The sequence below is a fragment of the Peromyscus eremicus genome, chromosome 4, assembly GCF_949786415.1.
Source record: "Peromyscus eremicus chromosome 4, PerEre_H2_v1, whole genome shotgun sequence".
In the NCBI taxonomy this organism is placed as follows: Eukaryota; Metazoa; Chordata; class Mammalia; order Rodentia; family Cricetidae; genus Peromyscus; species Peromyscus eremicus.
Genome location: NC_081419.1, coordinates 103,679,263 through 103,696,824, shown reverse-complemented (window position 1 = coordinate 103,696,824; position 17,562 = coordinate 103,679,263).

Sequence of the window (17,562 nt, the reverse complement as noted above, 5' to 3'; positions counted from 1 at the left end):
AGTGCTGGAATTACTGGCATGCACCACCACAACTATTATCTGCACTGAAAGCCATGAACGGCAGACAAGAAAACCAAGCCTCCCTGACTTGATATATTCAATAGGAGTCTTGTGTCGTCTTGTTCTGTGTGTAAAAGAAGACAAGTTCTGTCTTGTTTCAGCAACTGTTGTTTGCGAATCTCCCGTCTCTGCAGCAGTGACCAATCCTCACAGGCATGGGTAGTTATTCGCCTCATTTGTATAGGAAGAAACTGGGTTCTTGAAAGGTAGAGCATCTTGGCCAGAACCTAGGCTGTCTCATAGTAGAGCTAGTGTGCAGAACCACTGGACTACAGGTGCCTCCTAGCAAAGGCTAATGGGATGTGTTGGTATTAGGTATTGACATTAGGTATACACTAGGTGAAAGAGCCAGGCCCTGCCAATGTGGAGCCAGGAATGTGTGGGTTTGGCACCACACTTGGTATGTTGTCTGGAGCAATCACTCTGTGTTCTTCCCACATTCAAATTGTCTGGTCAGTGCTCCCAAAGCATTTGGGCAGGGGACCTAGCTTGTGGTTATTAAATTCCCAATATTATTTGTCTGCCCTCAGGGAGCCAGAAGACCAAGCAGAGGAAATGACTGAAGGTTTTGTAAGAGGGCTGTGATTACAGTCTCGTGGGAAACAGGATGCAGCCGCTAAAGTCCCCTGGAAGGAGATTAGGATCTTAAGGTGCAGAGATGTGCTTCGTTCAGCATCTCCCAACACGGACTCTGAAGCAATTCTCTCACAAATTAGTGTGAGGAGATGTTAGCAGGTGGTGTCTAGTGTGTGAGCAGCGGTCTAAGAAGCTTGAGGAAGAGCACTTAGCGCAGGACTTCTCAGAGCCTTGAAGATGCACACGGGAAGTTCCAAGAGGGAAATAAAACAAACAGCATTCTTTACCATTATTTGAATTTAGGGCCTTTTATTTGAAGAGCGTCTTACAGGGTGCCTTTGGCTTAAGAAACAAAACAAAACTAGGACATGGAAGGGGCCCTCGACCATGAGCACTTAGCTCAAATGTCTACTTTCTCCCAAGCTCCAGGCACTGACAAACAGGGAGACCCAGAGAAATTGACCTAAACTTTTGCCTTCCACCCTACTCCCAACACCAACAGGTAAGATGTTCCTAGACCCTGAGACTTCCAACACCTACTCGAGTACTCACAGTACCAACAGGTAAGCAATCACAGATGCTCAGTCTCTGGGTGGGGCTACCCTTCCACTCAACCAAATCCAGATGTGCAAGTTCCAGTGCAGAAACAAAACAACACAAAGATCCAAGACAATATGTCTCCTCCCAAAATTACTAATCCCATAATAGTGGACCCCAATGAGAATGACCTGAAAGAATGCCCAAAGAATTCAAACAAGTGACTTTAACTCTATCCAAACAGCTCAAAGAAGAAATGAATATACTCCAAGAGAGAAAAAAGAGATAAATGAAATAAGAAAGTTAATACAAGAAATAAAAACAAAATTCAACAAAGAGAATAATTGAAGAGAAGCCAAACTGAAATGATATTGGAAATGAAAATTCAATAAACCAAATTAAAAACTCAGTGGAAAGCCTCACCAACCTCACTGATAGAATGGATCATGTGGAAAACAGATGCAGAGCTGGAAGACAAGGTAGAGGAATTTGATCATACAATAAAGGTCAACAATAAATTCTTTAAAATATGGATGGAATATAGGAGAGCTCTGGGATACTATTATAAAGTGCAAGTCTTCAAATTATGGGCACAGAAGCAAGAGGATAATATTGCACCAAAGGCTTACAATATATTTTCAATAAAATCATAGAGGAAAAATTTCCACACCTAGAGAACGAGATGCCCATCCAGGTACGAGAAGCCTACAGAACATCAACTAGACAGGAGAAAAAAAAGAAAAAAAAATCCCATGACATAGTTAGAACATCATAAGCACAGAGGAAGGAAAGGATATTGAAAGTTTCAAGTTACCTATAAAGGCAGGCCCACTGGAATAAATAAAACTGATAATTTCAAGAACCTTAAGTTTTGAAAGACTGTATCTGTTAACCCACTCTATTCTACCCAGCAAAACTATCTAGTAAAATTGAAAGAGAAATAAAAACCTTCCATGATAAAAACAGAATAAAGGAACTTATGATCACTAAACCAGCTCTACAGAGAATACTGGAAGGAATGCTTCAATTTGAAGAGATATATACACCCAAGATATATACACCCAAGAGATCATAGGGAATAAATAAACAATACCAGGACAGTGGATCAAAAGAGGTCTAAAAAACATAAAGTCATAAAATCAAGAAAATAACAGGAATTAATACACACTTCAATAATAACCCCAATATTACTGATCTTAACTCCTCCAGTAAAAAGACAGCCTAGCAGATTGGATTAGAAAACACAATCCATGGCTGAAAGATGGTTCAGCAGTTAAGCACTAGCTGCTCTTCCAGAGAACCTGAGTTGGATTCCCAGCACCAACACAGTGGCTCACAATATCTGTAACTCCAGTCCCAAGGGACAGGACACACTATTCTGGCCTCTTTAGGCACCAGCCATGTACATGCTTCACAGACAGCATTAAATTAAATTAAACTTAAAAAAGAGCCATCTTTTTGATGCCTCCAAGAAAAACACCTCACCATCAATGGTAGGCAACACCTTAGGGTAAAAAGTTGGGAAAATATTCCAGGTAAACGAAACTATGAAACAAGCAGGTGTAGCCATTCTAATATCTGACAAAATAGCTTTCAAACCAAAACCAATCAAAAGAGACAAAGTGGGGCATTTCATACTCATGGAAGGAACAGGCTCTAAGAGGATATTATAGTTCTAAACATGTACACACCAAACACATGTGCACCCAATTTCATAAAATAAACCCTACAAGGTATAAAAATACAGATTAATCTCAACACAGTGATAGTCTGAGAATTTTAATATTACCAATAGCCAGGTCAGCTGGACAAAAACTAAGCAGAGAAATATTGGCAGAAAAGAAACCACAAGTCAAATGGATATCTTCAGAACATGCTACACAAACTCTAAAGAACACACGTTCTTCTCAGCAGCATATAGAAGTTTCTTCAAAATTGATCACATATTATGACACAAAAGAAGTCTGAACAAATCCATAAAAACTGAAATAACGTTCTGCATTCCCACCATGGAAAAAAGCTAGATATCAACAGCAATAAAAACTGGACGGTGGCGGGTTGGGGATTTAGCTCAGTGGTAGAGCGCTTGCTTAGCAAGCACAAGGCCCTGGGTTCGATCCTCAGCTCAAAAAAACAAAAAAACAACAACAAAAAAAAAACCCGGGCGGTGGTGGGACACGCCTTTAATCCCAGTACTGGGGAGGCAGAGGCAGGTGGATCTCTGCGAGTTCAAGGCCAGCCTGGGCTACAGAGTGAGTTCCAGGAAAGGTGCAAAGCTACACAGAGAAACCCTGTCTCGAAAAACAAAAGAAAAAAACAAAAACAAACAAACAAAAAACTACAGTGAGTAAATAAACTCTTGGAAGTTCAACAACACACTGTTGAATGGCTTTATGTATGTTGACCCTTCCCTAAATCTCTGTGAAGCTAAATCAAGGTAGATGAACTTTTTTTGTATGAGCATAAATTAGGTTTGCCGATATTTTACTGAGAGTTTTTGCTATGTTGATCGAGAAATTTGTAAATTTTCTTTTTTCTTTTTCTTTTTTCCCTTTGTCAGTTTTCCTTTGTCCGCCAGAGTAATACTGGCTTCATCAGAAAAGCCTGGAACCCTGCCTTCCTTCTTTATTTCGTGGACTAATTAGAGTAGTGGTGGTGTTAGCTCTTCTTTGAAGTTCTGGTGGAATTCTGCAGAGACTCCGTCTGGTCCTACTGTTCTGTTTGTTTGTTTTTGAGATTATTACTGCTTCACTCTCATTGCTGGCTGTGGATCTGTGTATCTCCTCTTGGTTTAATTTTGGTAAGTTGTATGCTTCTAGTAATTCACTCATTTTTTTTTTAGATTTTCCAGTTTCATAAAATAAAAGTTTGGTTTGAATGAGAAACGCCACACACAGGCTCATGTATTTGAATACTTGGCTCTGAGTTGGTGGTGCTGTCTGGGGGGCAGGGGTCATGGAGAGAGGCGCAGCCTTGCTAAAGGAGGTATGTTACTGGGGCCAGGCTTTGAGGGTTTACAGCCACGCCTCACTTCCAGTTCACGTTCTCTGCTTCATCTATGCTGTTGAGATGTGGACCTCTTAGCTTCTTCCTTCAGCTCTCTGCTACCATGTCTCCTCCACCACCCTCTGGGATCATAAGCCAAAATAAACTTTTTTCCTTAAGTTGCCTGTGGTCAAGGTGCTGGGAAACCTGTGTATGGACACACAGAAAAGTGAAACTGAATACTGCTTACCTCTCACCCTACACAAAACTCAACTCCAGACGAATGAAGGACCTCAACATAAGGTCTAATACCCTGAACCTGCTACTGATAAACGTAGGTTGCAACTTCAATTCTAGGCATAGGAAAGGACTTTCTAAATAGAACTCTGATACTTCAGGAAATAAGATCAACAATTGACAAATGAGGTTTCGTGGAATTAAAGGCCCTGTACAGCAAAGGAAATAGCCAGTCAAGTGAAGAGGCAGCCTTCGGAGAGGGAGAAAATCTTTGCCAGATATGCATGTAACACAGGATTAGCGCCTGGAATATACAAAGCATTCACAAAACTAAACACTAAGAAAACAAACTACTTAACTTAAAAACTGGGCCACAAAACTGAACAGAAAATTCTTAGAAGAAGAAATACAGTGGCTAATATACTCTTTTTTTTTTCTTTCTTTTTTTTTTTTTTCCGAATCAGGGTTTTTTTGTGTAGCTTTGCACCTTTCCTGGAACTCACTTGGTGGCCCAGGCTGGCCTCGAACTCACAGAGATCCGCCTGCCTCTGCCTCCCGAGTGCTGGGATTAAAGGCGTGCTCCACCACCGCCCGGCGGCTAGTGTACTCTTTAATGAGTGTTCAGCATCCACAGCCATCAGGGAAATGCAGATTACAACTATGCTAAGATTTTATCTCACCTCAGTCAAAATGGCCAACACCAGGGGTAGAAATGACACCAAAGGCAAGGCTGTGGGGAAAGGAATCTCAGCAAGTAAGAATCACTCAGATAAGTTTTACTAGGGTGCACAATTGGGGGACACAGTATTTCACCACAGTTGTATTGTAAGTATAATATACTTATTATAGAGAATAGTGGTTAGTTTAGAGACTCACAATGTTGAAAAAGCTAGGAATAAGTGAGTGTTCAGCCATATATGGAATATCTATACCACTTTACCCCACCCAAGACTCAGAGAACACTGCAGAAGTGGGAATGGAATGAATGTGAGGGCCAGAGGACAGGAGGACTGTGAAAGGCTGGCCTTTGGACATGACATGGATGTTATATGAACTCACAGTAGCTGTATTTATCTGAACAAGTTGTAATTAGCAAGATCAAAATAGTTAAATTACATAATGAAGGAAAGAGGGTCTCCTGATGTCCCTTCCCTATCTGGGAAGGAGGGATGGGGCAACTGATGGTGTGGAGAGAAGGTGAGTCATTTTTCTTTTCAGGAGTAGGGAGTGGCCATTGGTAGGTTGTACATATCCCAGTGGATGACCCCACATCCACATACATAGAGGCCGCACTAATTGGACTTAGTGGGTCATAACAATAAAAAGGCAAGAACTTGGGAGGGTGATGGGGGATATATTGAGAAGGCTGGGGAGAGCAGAAAGGAAGGAATGGATATGACCAAAATGAATTGTATATCTGTATTAAATATATAATATAACTATCAATAGAGGCCCTGTATGGGTAACTAATTACCACATGCCAAATCCTATAATATGAATTATATGTTCACTATCTCATTAATGCCCAGAAAAAAATCACCAAGTGGAATTGCTGCCATTTTCTAGAGGAATCATGTCAGAGAATAATATACTCAAGACATCAACACTATGAAGCAAAGAGTGGTAACCTAAACACCCACTCACTGGTTTCTGGATCTACCACACTACTAGCCCCAAAGAAGAGTGAGCCTGTCACTTCCCACACAGTTGCCAGGAGGCCTTGATGGATTTAGATTCAGGACTCTTGACTTCTCTTCCAGTTGCTTTTTCTCACTTTACTTCTAGACATGGCCATGTCAGATGGCAAGTGTCCTAGTCAGCGTGTCAACTTGATACAGCCTAGGGTCATCTGAGAAGAGCATCTCAATGGAGGGACTGCCTACATCAGATTAGCCTTTGGGTATGTCTTGATTATTATTACTGAATAATAATACTGAGTAATACTAATTATTGAATCTCCCATATGGGGGGGATTGTCTTGATAGTTAAGAGGGCCTAGGCCACTGTAGGCAGTACCATTCCCTAGGCAGATTTCTTAGGCTGTATATGAAAGCTAGCTAAGTAGGAGTCAATGAGCAAGCCAGCAAGCAGTGTTTAACTTCCTGTCCTGATTTCTCTCAACGAACCTACAAGTAAAACACGACAAACCCTTTCCTCCCTGAAGTTGTTTTCTGTCATGGCACTTGGCACTCCCACAGAAGGAAACTATACAGTGGCTGCCATCTACTTCCCTTGTCCCTACTCAGAACTGTAGCCAAGGAACCAGGTGGGCATGGAACAGATCTCAGGGCTTGGATCATCCTCCCTACTTTTTTGTTTTGTTTTGTTTTGTTTTTGTTTTTCAAGACAGGGTTTCCTCTGTGTAGCTTTGCGCCTTTCCTGGAACTCGCTTTGTAGACCAGGATGGCCTCGAACTCACAGAGATCCGCCTGGCTCTGCCTCCCGAGTGCTGGGATTAAAGGCGTGCACCACCACCACCCGGCCATCCTCCCCACTTTTAACAGGCACAGGCACCATCTTCATTCCTGTGAACCTGACATATCACTGACCTGGCCCCATCTCATGCAGATCACATCATTATGTAGATCACAGGCTCTGCTCACAAAAGTATTTATTTATTTATTTTTCATTTATTTATTTATTTCATTTATTTATTTAGACCAGTTTTCACTTATGTAGCCCTGGCTGGCCTGGAACTCACCCTGTAGACCAGGCTCTGGCCTCAAACTCACACAGATCCACCTGGCTCTGCCTCCCAAGTGTTGGGATTAAGGCAGGTGTGGTTCTAAGCAGCTGAAGTAAGAGTAACTGACACTCTGGAGAAAATACGAAATTCCAATTTCAGTGTTCATAAGTAAAAGCCACTCACTTGTGTGCACATTCTCAGTGGCAGCTGTGCATCGCAACAGTAGAGCCAAAACACTCCAACGGACCCTGTGGCCAACGAAGCCTAAACTTTTACTGTTTGGCCTCTGGTAAGTTTGCTGATCCCTGATCCAGATGAGAGAAATTAAACTGCAATATCACTATTGACCCCTGGTAATATCCTAAGACGTTTCATCCCCGTGTCTCTGGGGCTGGCTGGACTGAAGCCAGGCAGAGAATGGGCGAGGGCTCATAGGCTCTCGGTGGTTCCCGCCCCACCGCCACAATCTGCCCTGCTGGCTCCCAAGCAAGTTCTTTCCTTGAGACTGTGGAATAATAAATAGACTCTGACTACACAGGGTCTCTCTCATTCATCTGCTTAACACTTACAGGCTACTGTCTACTATGCGCCTTACCGGGCATTCTTTAAGGACATGCACATATTTTAAAATTTTTTTATTTAGAGAATATAACTACATTACATAATTACATTATTTCCCCCTCCATTTCCTCCCTTCAAACCCTCCCAGAAGCCTCTCCTTGCTTTCTTTCAAATTCATGGTCTGTTTTTTTGATACATTGTTGTTACATACATACATATGTATATATGTATGCATGTGTACATATAAATTCTTAAACTCACACACACAACTTGCTCAGTCTGTATAATGTTACTTGTATGTACATGTTTTCAGGGATGACCATTTGGTATTAGATAATCAACTGGTGTGCTCTTTCCTGAAGACGACTATTTCTATCACTCTCAGCGAAGGGACTCTAGCCAGCTCCAGCATGGCAAACATTGTGTGGCAAGCCGGGCCCTTCCCCCATCCATTAGATGACATTCCTAAAGCTAGCCACCACGGTCTATTTCCTTATTTGGCCACTTCCTCCTCCTGAGGCTGACTACCAAGGTCCCGCTTTGGAAGTATTGAAGTCCAGCAATCAAAAGCCCCCTTAGGCTGACCAAATTAACATGTCCAATTAAAATTAAACACATCAATCTGGAGAGATGGCTCAGGGGTTAAGAGCTGTTCTTCCTGAGGTCCTGAGTTCAATTCCTAGCAACCACGTGGTGGCTCATAACCATCTGTAATGAGATCTGGTGCCCTCTTCTGGCGTGCAGGTGTACACTGTATACGTAATAAATAAATCTTAAAAAAAAAATTAAACACTTCATTCTAACATAGAATTTCTCCTTTTACCTTTATAAGCCACCATTTTCTATGAGTCGCATCTGTCTCCTCTTTAGCCAGAGGCAGTCCTTTGTCTCCCGCCTCCAGGACAAATACCCCTGCCCCCTCTCCCTTCTTCCCTTCCCCTTCTCCCTGTCCTCTATCTCCTGTCTTTGTCTCTTATTCCCTCCCTCTGTCCCTCTGGGGCAAATAAATCTCCTTTGTGCTGAGACTGATCTTGGGGTGTCCTGAGTGGATACCGTTCACTCCACTCAGCATTTCTTAGTTGTCTGTTCTTGTGTAAGGAGCTTTCTTGCATCAGTGTTGTTAGCACATCTGCCGTTGTCCTTGTTCAGTTCATGTTTAGGCAGTCATGTTGGTGAGGCTTTACGGGTGTGGATTCTGACATTCCTTCAAGACACAATATTACAGCAAACTCCTTGTTCTCTGGCTCTTACAATCTTTCCGCCCCTTCTTCCACAATGATCTGAGTCTTAGGCTCAAAAAACTGTGTTGTAGGCCTATCAGCTGGGACTGTGCTCCATATATATATCTATATATATCTATATCTATATCTATATATATATTTATAGCTATATCTTGATGACATATACATATATGTATAAATTATAGATATGTACATTATATAGTACACTGTGGTAGTGATGTACTTTAAGAAAAATGAAGCATGTTAAAGAGTCAGTGATGGCGGGGACATGTTTCTTTAAATAAGTCAGGAAGGGTCTCAGGTGACATGAACAGACCTCCTATATGAAGCAGGAATACCAATGTATTGAAGGTAGAGGGAACTGTAGTGTAAAGGCTCAGGATAGAAAAGTTCTATATGCTGAGGGACAGCAGGAAAGCCAAGATGACTTACTTGGAAGCAGAGACAGAGAGGATGCTGGGTGGCAAGGCTCGAGAAGTAAGCAGGAGAACTAAGGGCTCCTGTGTGGCCTGCTCTGTTGACTTAGAAGGAAATTGTGTGGATACTGACCACGATGGGTCTCAATGACATAGGAGCTCCTTTGGAACCTCAGGCATGGATATGATGATAGGAAGACCTCATGCAAGGCTTCAAGTTGGAAGGCCAGAAGGGAGACCTGGGCCGTTGAGACTGCAGACTAAGCAGGGTCTGGAGTGGGATTCTGGCTAAGCAGTAGGGTGGACAGGGCAGTCACCCAGGCTTTGTCTCCTCCATGCCCCCCAGATGTTCCAGAGCCTCATTTCTGTCTCCCTCTGGCCCAGCCTGCCAGACCAATGTGCCTATATAGTCTCCCAATTTCTTCCTCTGGAACAGAAGCTCCTGAACAGCAGTGAGTAGGCTGGAAGCAAATATTTATCAACCACTATGCCAGAGGCTGAAGCTGAAGAGCAGATAGAATTGGGTAGGGGCAGGATTAGTGAGGTTCTGGGTAACTCCTTCCACTAACAGGAGCATGACTTAGTTGGGTGTGATAGTCAGTGGTGTCAACTTGACAGAATCTAGAATCACCTAGAAGATGAGCCTCTGGGAATACCTGTGAGGGATTATTTATGTTGGCAGATGGAGGAAGACCCATCTTAATTGTGGGTGGGGCCATTCTCTGTGCAGAAGACTGTGTGGAGAAACAGAGCTGAGTACCAGCATGTATGCATTCACTGTCTCTGCTCCTGACTGTGGGTGTGATGTGATCATGTGCCTCGATCTCTGGCCACCCTGACGTTCTCACTCCGTGAACGTCCTCCTTTTAAGTTTCTTTTCTCAGGGTATTTTATCATAGCAACAGAAAAGAAACTGAGACACAAATTGGTACCAAGTGGGGCCAATGCTGTGGCAAACCTGACCCGGTGGTTCTCAGGCCTTTGAGACTGTTTTATGGGACAAAAGTGGAAGAATTGGAGACTTTGGACTAGAAAGCTCTCAAGTACTAAAAGCAAAATGGGCTGTTCTGATGGGAGCTTAGAAGACCAAAATCCCAAGAAATGCAGATATTGGCCAATCTCATGAGTTCTGAGGGGACAAACGACTCTATCTGGAACTAGGCTAGGTGCCTTTCATGTGATATTTTGGCCAAGAGTCTGGCTTCGTTCTGTCCATATCCTAAGAAGCTGAAGGAAGCTCAATGTAAAGACTATGTGCTCATTTGTTTGGCAGAGGAAAGGTGTGTGAGCAAGCTTTAAGTTTCGGGTAAAGAATATGTAGACAGCAAAATGCTGTAATTGTCAGAGAGAAGAGCCATTAACAGAAACCTGTGCTGCACTGGAACCATAGTAAAGGTGTCCCCATCCGAGGCTCCAAACCAAGCGGCTGGCAGTATTGTCAACTGTTTTGTTTTTTTCCTTCAAGATTTATTTATTATGTATACAGTGTTCTGTTTGCATGTATCCCTGCAGGCCAGAACAGGGAGAGATCTCATTACAGATGGTTGTGAGCCACCATGTAGGTGCTGGGAATTGAACTCAGGACCTCTGGAAGAACAGCCAGTGTTCTTAACCTCTGAGCCATCTCTCCAGCCCTGTCAACTGGTTTTGAAGGCATGAAAAACAAGACTGAAGGAGTCACTGAGAGCAGCTGAGGCCAGGTAATCTCTGACAGGGTCAGAATCCCTGGAAAGAGGTCCTGAGAGGCCATTTGTGTGCAATTATGAAAGCGAAGCAATGAAGACCCCCCAGGATACTGGAGATGGACTGTGGGATGTTAGCCAAGGCAAGTTGTAAAAATGAATTGGGACCAATTGGAGAGGCCACAGAGCTGAAGGGGTGTGGCTACCCGTATCTTGGGAGATCAGCCAATTTTATCACAGCCTTGGACACTAGTAGAGAGCTTCAGAGTTCGGTATTTGCTGGACTGGGTTTAGGTCTTGCTTTGGCATGACCATTTGCTGTTATGCCCAGATTCTTCCCTTATGGGAGAAAAAATATTTATTCTAATGCCATTCTAAGTTGGTCACTTAAGACTTTAGACTTTTAAAGCACTGAAATTGTTAAAAGACTATGTGTGTGTGGGGTGTTATGAGGTGGCTTAGTATGTCTTTACCTGTTCTATGTGTGCCCTGACAGGCATATGTACATGTGTGTACCCTCACATGCGTACACAATCACAGAAGATCTTTAAAGACTATGGAGACTTTTCAAGTTGGACTGAATGCATTTTACAGTTTAGTGTTGTGTCAAGTTGACAAGGGGTAGAGTTGGGGTCAGTGTAGACTTGCATCCCTGTGAGGGATTTTCTTGGTTAACAGATGTGGAAAGACTCTGCAGACTAGTGATCCTGGACTTAAGTGGAGAAAACCAGAGTTTTTGCATGCATACATCCATTGTTCCTTTTTCCCTTTGTAGATTCCCTCAGCTGCTTGAAGTTCTTGCATCTTGACTTTCAACCTTTCAAGTTTAAACTAAGTCAGAATAGCCTTTCCCCCTTCAGTTGTGCCCGGCCCCATCCCCTAAGTAGCCCTGGCTAGCCTGGAACTTGTTATGTATATCAGGCTGGATGAAACCCAGAGATCCTGCCTGTCTCCTGCTGCGGTGAAAGGTGTGCACCCCCACACCCTGCTAAAAGGTGTGCACCCCCACACCCTGCTAAGTTGCTTCTGTTTGGGTTATTTAACAAAGTGCCAAACAAGTAGTTTAGATCTCTCCCCCAAAGGTCTAAACGACACACCTCTAGTCCTCGGAGCACAGTGCTTTCCTACTTTGTTCCAGGTGTCTAATGCTTCATGTTAGCCATGCCCACACATGTGCCACAACCTCCTCTTTCCTTTTTAAATACTGCCCGAACTCCAGTGTCAAGGATACAAGATTGGGAAAGAATGCTCATGGAAGAGAAAGGGCATCATGTTTTTCCTGTAAAAAAGGCTTTCTCAGTCCTTTTAGTCATCTTATTACATGGTTCTTTACTACTTTGTGGGTGAGAAAGTGAAGTCAGAGAGAAGTGACCTGAGGTTAAAGGGCTAGTAAACAGCAGGCTCATCTGTATCCCTTGAATCCTGCCAGGTGAGTCAGAATCTAAAGAAACCTCTGGCTATTCTCCCTCCCTTTCACTGTACAATGGAGCAGGCATCTACATTTCACACCTACTCAACTAACTACAAGGGGATATGGCAAAATGCATTTATTGGAAGTTTACAAATACTATATATCCTCTTGGAAGGTTAGACAAAAGCCAGGTCTAGTGGTGCATGCCTCTTAAAAAAAATCTTAACACTCATATACATAAAATAAAAATAAATCTTAGGACACACACACAGAAACACAAACATAACCCACTAAACTTGTGGGTTACCTTCAAGTGCCAACTACTACCAGGCTCAAGGAGAGAAGACTCCTTTGCTTTGTCCCTGTATCCAAGGTCTGGAACGGAGTTTACACCGTCCAAGTTTGTATCAGAAGTCTTTCCCTCTAACATGTATCCCGGTGTCCTGATTCTTTCCTTTTGTGTTTTCCCTTTGTTTTTGTTGTTTCTTCCAGGACTCACAGATCTCCTTGGGAAAGACCCACAATGGTAAGCTGTATGTCAAACATTAATCTTTATTAGACAGGTGAGCTTCAACAGTGCTGCACAGTGCCAGCTCAGCTTTCCAGACTCCACTAGAAGCCCAAAGCTGACTCTTAAGGGAAAGGAACTACAGTGTTGAGGACGAATGCCATGCTGGCCCAGTGTCAAGCTCTTGTTTTGTCTTTGCTTGCTGAAGGTAGCCATCAGTACTTCCACATCACGTGGAAAGACAGGTGCATCAAGACTCTTATTTGTCCCAGCTGGCAAGCTTTTCATTATTACTTTAATTGGTCTGTTGAGGGCAGGTCAGCAAGTCTAGCTCGCCCAAGGTGCCACAGGGCTCTAACCCTAACCCCAATAACAATGCTGTGGCCTTTCCACTCATCCAAACCAGTAGCAACAAAATCACAAAACACTCATTTGCAAATAGCATATGGCTTTTAGACCCCATCAAATAACTTTATTCACACAAACGTCCCTTAATTTACAAAGCTTCAGTCATTCATACACAATAGGGGGATCCACAGTGTTCAAAGAACTTAAATATAATGTATCATACCAACCCAAGTAAGCCAAGTACAAAAAATATTCATATAAAGTTGTTCACACATAGGTCCTATATTACCAGCTTCTGTGCAAAAAAAAAAAAAAAAGGAAAATTAGATTAACTAGTATTGAAACTAACCTTGTGCCTGGCTTTAAATCTCCCTCAAAACCAATTCTGACCCACATGAGCATTAAGAATAACTGAAATATCCTCCGGTTTTGATGGTAAGTAGCCTTTGGGATGCTTTTTTTTTTTTTTTTTTAAATACCCCCTAAGTAGGTTTCCTTCTTCCTATGATCTCACTTGGATTTAAAAAAAAAAAAAAAAAAGGCTCACTCCTGGTACTCCCCTCAATCCTAGGGGCCCCTAGGCAACCAATGGCAGTAGATGCGTCCCTCAGAGATGGCTGTGGATGCTGACATCAGCCAATGCTATAGAACACCTACTGGGCTCCCCTCCCAGAGCATGTTTCCAGACAAGGCTCCTTTCCCTCAAAGTCAACCCTATGCTGACCTGAAGGCTGTATGACAAACTCAGAATCAGCAAAGGCAGAGGCATCAGCTTCCAGAGTCTGCTGGCCTGGAGAGCTGAATAACCAAGCTTAGCCAATTCTGAGGTAGACTCCCAGCAGCTGTCTGGAGCTGCCAGACGGGGAGAAAGAACCCAGTCAAGGGTAGGGATAACCCAAAGACCCACCTAGAGTTGAGCCACTAGTGCCCCCAGATGTGGAGGGCGGGGCAAATGAGCAAGAGACAGGTGGGAAGAGCTCACGTGAGGTGAGCAGGGTTGGGGGGGACAACGGAATAAGGCAGGGCAGTAACGTTCCCTCCTTGGAGGATAGCAGTTAGACTCTTGCTCTTCCCAAGCTTGCAAATGATACCTAAAGGTTAAAACCCACATACAATCCATCCTTTTATGCTGTCTTCGAACACAGTAAACAGCTAATAGCATAAAGATTCCCACAATGTTCTTTTCCTGTTCTTGGAAAAAGATTCACACAAAAACAATATAACCTTATTGCTGCAAACACTGGTTTTCTAAAATAGTGATATGTTAGAGAGCTGAAAATCTTGGAGGAAGGAATGATGGGGGTGGGACTGTTGGGGCAAGAAGGCTCTGAGGAGGAAAGGGAGTGGTCTTAGCACCACGGGGTTAGGAAGCCAGGGAGTCAAGGGCCTCTGGGCTCACTCCAGGCATCGATCCGCCTTCACTACCACTGGAGTCACCACTGGCAGTGCCACAGGGAGGCCAGGCCCTATCCAGAGTCAGATCTTCACCTAGAGTGGGCGCACTTTTCCTCCAGCTGTAAACAGGGTATTTCTTTAAGTAAACATTAAAACATCCCTCAGGCAGCCAAAGGGCAAAGCATACAAGGTGGGACTAGAGTTCCTACACCCGCCCAATGCCCTAGAGCTAGGTGAGGCTGAAGCTTGACCCTTAGTCTCCTATGACCAGAAGGGGGTTAGCTGGAGCCAGTTTCCATGGTGCAGTCGGTGTCTTCCTGGCTAGAGGTATGAACAGGGAGGGACAAAGGCAGTGTGCATATGTGGGCAGCAGCATTTGGTCCTGGTCTAGAGCTGCTGGAAGGGCCACAGAGGCAAGAGGGAGGTGTGTCTGGCTACAGCCCACAGGAGGTGGGTGGGGGCTCAGAGTTTTCCGTCCCCTGTGGCTATATACAGGTGGGAGAGTATGAGTACAAGTGACGAATGGACACAGAGAAGACAGCCACCTGCTTCTGGCAGAGTCTGGACAGAGGAGGACAATGGAATAAGGCACTATGATCTGTCCTTCACTCACAGGGAGCTGAGCTCTGAGCACAGAGAACTCAGGCCAGGCCAGTCTCCCAACAGGCAATCCTCACACCCAAGAAAAGGGACAAATGTTAGAAGTTCTGCAACTTCTAGAATGTGGACAGATCTAACAAACCTGGAGGCACGTGAGATGATGCCCCACAGAGCTACTGGCAGGCCTGCAACCCATATAGGGGCAGAGGGGAAATAACAGAGGACAAGGATGCTGATCCCTAAGGGAGACAGAGAGCCAGGCTTTGGGAAGACTACAGAGCCCACCGGGGGCTGACTCACTGGCCATAGCACAGCAAGCGTGTCACCTACCCGTGATAGCATAGAGTGCAAGGGGGGGGGGGGACAAAAAACAACAACAAAACGACAACAACAACAAAACCAGGAACAGGCACTTGGGGCTCAAGACCTGGCTCTCATCTGAGCCAGCGATAGAGGTGCAACCATCAGGCCAGAACCAGCTGGGAGCATGGAAGATAAGGTGCAGGGAAGCAGGCTACCCCTCACCAGGCTACCCACCCGCAACCTATGGGGGCTACTTTGACACCAAGAAAAGTACGGTGGGAAAGCACTGTAACCCAAGTCTTGATTGTAGAGAGCTAAGAGACTGGGAAGAGAAAGAGAAAGGTAGGTAGACTAGTGATTTGCTAGGAACCCAGAGCAGGACTACGGCAGGAAGTGTGGGGTCCTGAGCTCAGAGACTGCTTTTCCCATCTGCTCAGGCACAAAGAGACAGCAGCACCCAGGGGAAGGGAGGGGCGTGGAACAGAAATGGAATGGACTTTGCAATTAAGGGATGCTGCTGCTCCCACCCTCCCAGGTGCTACTCTGATTAGGCTCAGGAGGCTGCTTACAAAGTCACTCAAGGAGACAAGATGCTACCACAGTACAGCACAAGGTAAGGGCCTATATTACCACCTGCAGCCATGTACCCACAGGAACAGCAGCTGACCTCTGGCCAAGAAGAGGAAGAAACTTCGGTGCTGAGTTGCCTGAGAGAAGGCTGGAAAATGCAAGTGGACAGAGCTGATCAGGGTTCGGTGTTGTGAGGGCCTTCCCCACACTGCAGGACCGAGACAGCTGCTGGAAGAAAAGCTCTCCTTGGCCTCTCACGTCCCTAACCGTCCTATGCTAGTTTAGGAAGATAAACAAGAACGAACAGATAGATACCTTCCTTCCTTGTCCAGAGACCCCATCTCATGTGACCAGAACAGAGTGAACAATCTGGAAAAGTTTTGGAGCAACCGAAGGTGCGTCCAAGTCGAGGGATGCACCAGAGAGAATGACAGGGTCCGTGAAGCAGCTGGAGGGAAGGTATCTTCCCTTAGGAGGCTGTAAGAACACTGCAGGGAGTGGAGAGTGAAAGGCTATGCAAACAGACAGCAGAGTCATGGGGATCTAGGTTGGGATGCTTTAAGACGGCTAGCTGCTCTATGGGCCCTCTAATAGCCACATGGGCATTCCTGTCTGCCTCATACCTCCCTATTCAAGGCAGGTCCTTTCTCTTCTCATTAGACAACAGTTACAAAGAGGGTGATCACCTAACACAAAGTCCCTGGGGGTAAGAGAGATGGCGCTTGACAGTATCACCCAGTGGTGAGTGACACCATGGATCCTGATACACAGGGCACACCTTTCACTGTGAGGAAATGATGGCAGGAGCCAGTTGAGGGTACTCTGCAATGGTCAAAACTGGGGCTAGGTAGTCTCTATGACAGGCTGGACTTGCAGCACACTGGGAAGATAATCCAGGAGGCAAAATCCAGGGAAAAAGGTATTGGCCTCAGAGCAGTGGCCAGAGGCCAAGGAAGACCAAGTGACGAGGGTCGACACAACAGTCCTAATAGAAGTTAGGCTTGTGCAAGTGGGGTGGGGTGGGGTCTTTATCCCCAAGTGATGGGATGATCACTCTCGGTCTCCTTCCTCAGGGCCCCGCTTGGAAAGGGCAGAAGGAAGCAATTCCAACTACAGTGAGTCCTGGTGTGGCCTGGGGCTCCCAAGAACTTAAAGAGAACCAAACCCATGGTTTAGGTCTTCTTTAGAGTCCTTCTGGCCAAACCCTGGTCTTCCTCTTCTGAGAGCTTCTTCATCTCTGATCCTGACTGAGGCCTGAGGGCTGGCCAGGACCAGCCCATCCAAGGAGTCCAAGAGCTCCCACGTCTGGTAGGGAGGGAACTTGGAGGCTGCTTCCTTGTATCTTCGTATCCCTTTCCAGGAGAAAACACCGAAACTCGGGGTAGATAGAACTTCTTTGGGAAGTGGGATGCTAGAGCAAAACTGAAAGATGTGTAAGAAAGAAAA